The sequence below is a fragment of the Ambystoma mexicanum genome, chromosome 7q (assembly GCF_040938575.1).
Source record: "Ambystoma mexicanum isolate Mex_15411 chromosome 7q, UKY_AmexF1_1, whole genome shotgun sequence".
Classification (NCBI taxonomy): Eukaryota; Metazoa; Chordata; class Amphibia; order Caudata; family Ambystomatidae; genus Ambystoma; species Ambystoma mexicanum.
Window position 1 is genome coordinate 85,029,221 of NC_090941.1, and position 2,778 is coordinate 85,031,998.

A 2,778-nucleotide genomic window follows, 5' to 3' on the forward strand; every position below is an offset into this window, starting at 1 on the left:
GGATTAGGTTGTCTGGGCTCAGGGAATTGGGGAAAGAAGGATGGATGATTTTGGGGCTGGAAATTGGGTGGATACCTGGGGAAAAAGTTCTGGCCAGGATTTGGTGAATTTCTGCCCTACTGGGGGACGTTAGGAGGCAAGTTCCCCGGGTCAGGTGCTTGGCTGGATCCCCCCCCTTGGGCTGGAGGAGTCCACACATAACCCAGGATTGGTCGGTTTCCCTTGTAGCGGGGACTTACATAGTGAGGGGAGCGGGGGACCCCATTTGTGGGACTACCTCCTTACTCCCTGTCTGTGACTGGCCCGAGGGCCTTCTGGGCTGTGAATTATTTAGTGCAGGCAGGTTTTTAGGCCCCCCCATCTCCAAATCTAAAACGGGGGCAACCTTTACCTCTGCCACCTTGGCAGCAGCAGGCTTGCTGTTGGTTTTGGGGTTTTTCGGCGCATTATTTTTATTTTCGATGGGCTTCTGCACCTCATAGATCTGGGTAGCCTGTTCAATGACCCAGTCTAAAGATCTTTTCTCATGAAAATCTCTCATGAGCTGGGTCATTATGTATTTGGGTAAGGCATGGAAAAACGTATTGATAAATTATCTGCTATCCGTGCGCACCCTTCTGGTTGTCTGCGCAAAAGCACGCTTTAATTCTTGCACATCCGGTATGGGCACTCTTGTGGGGCCTGATCCTCCCCACATTGCAGATTGTAGGCTGCTTTGCGAGCCTCTTGAGGATTTCTGTGCACAGAAAAATGTTTCAAGATGGCCGCCCTGTATGTGGACCACCTTGAATGGTTTTGATCCTCCAGCCCTGCAAAGAAACTGGAGTATTCTGGTGAGAAGGTCCATTTGACGTACTGGATGCAGCTACTGCTGTCTTTCAAATGGAAAGTCTCCATCATTTGCTCATAGAGCTCCAAGTGTTCCCAAACAGAATACTTGGCGTTCTTATGATAAGGCGTGATGACACTCCTTATTGCCTTTATTTGTTTCAAAGGGTCCTTAAGCAAGGCCCTTTTTTCCTTATTGGCCTTTTTGGTTCGGGTAACCCTGGTCCATTCATCCTCTGACTCAGAAGCACTGCTCCCAGAGGTGCCCGTCTGATCTTCCAGGTTTTCCCGGATTCTGCGAGCCTGGGAATGGCTGGCAGAATGTGGGGACCTGGTCTCCTGTGTCCTGTAATGCTCAGAGGAGTCTTCAGATCCCTTCTTGCTGCCAGGATTTGATGAGTCCCCCCCCCACTGACCTAACTGGGCAGAGGTTTTCAGGATGCCCTTAATGGGCCTACTCTCCTGGGGTTCCCACTAAATTGCACTGTCCTTGGGTGCCCATACCGGATGCCCACCCATCCATTCCTGGGAGGTACTGGCCTATGAGCCCCATACTTCTAGCTGGATAGTAATCTGCCATCCCCGTGGCCTTGGGCTCATGTGCGCGAGGGGACATGGGGGTGGCAGAGTCCAGGGACTGGCAGAGGTGAAGGCCTCTGGCACTAGGGCTCCTAAGGTTATGCTCAGGCGTTTCCCTTTCCCAACGAACTTCGTCTCTATCAGCCCCTGCTCCCTTTTGCAATGCAAGAGCCTGCGCTTTCAGTTCCTCAGTTAAGGCCTTACTAGACTCTATCAGTCTCTCCTGCATCGCTACCTGTTGCTGGAGCCTATCATTGTGCTGGCAGAGAGCCTCATTCTCTCTCTGTGCCTCCTGATTGGTCCTGGAGTACTGGGCCAGTCTCTGCTGCAGGAGGGTTACCTCCTCAGTCCCATCCCTACTGGCCTGCTCCTTTCTTGCCAGAGCCTCCTCCACCCTCCTGGTGTGATCTAGCAAGCCCTGATGCTCTTTTTGGAGGTCACCCAGCCCCTGGAGGGCCACGTGATTTTCTTCAATTTTTCTTTTTAAATGGCAGACTTCCTGGCCTAAGGTATCCCTTTCCTGACCAAGAGCCTGCATTTGTGACACCAGGTCGTCCCTCTGCCTTTGAAAGGCACCAGCTTTCTGGCGTTCTTCATCAAACTCTGCCTGGGTATCCAGGTCTTTCAAAATCAATTTATTGCTTTCCTCTTTCTCTCTGTCTAGTTGGATTTGCAGGGTGGCTACCTGCTCTGTGCATGCCCTGTTGAAATTGATATGTTGCTCCAACTTTTTTCTGGCTCTGCAGTAAGGAGTCCAAACTGTCTTGGTGCTCCTTCTGCAAAGCCAGAATTCTGGTATCCTGGTCTGTCTTTTCCTGTTGCAGTATATCCATGTCCTCTTTTATTTTAATGATATACTGCCTACTATCATTTTCTGACTCCTAGCTCCTCTGCAGCCTCTGCTCAGAAGAGACCAGGTCAGATTGGGCATTTTCTAACGCCATCTGTTGCCTATTTGCCAGGTCTTGGCCTTCAGCACATTTGTCCTGCCTGGCTCCCATATATAGCTACAAATATGCCGCTATCCTGGCAATCTTATTGTGTTCATCTTTGGCCTTAGAAGCCATATATAATTCACTCAGGGCCACATGTAATGGACCCTGTTCTCTCCATTTATCTGACCCTGTTTCAGTGACCTGTTGCGCGATTGCCTGCAACCAGACCGTTTGGTCCTGATGAGTCCACTCACCTCTCACACATAGCTTATGTAAGAAGTGCTCTCTGGCTATTTTCATATCTACCAAGGTCGTCATTCTGGAATTTGAGTTCCTTCCTGACTTACAGAAGTTTGTATTTTATTTTGCAAAACAGAACGTTTCCTTAGAGCGTTCCTTTGAGGGATGCTTTCACAGTTTAAAACAGCATGGTGAT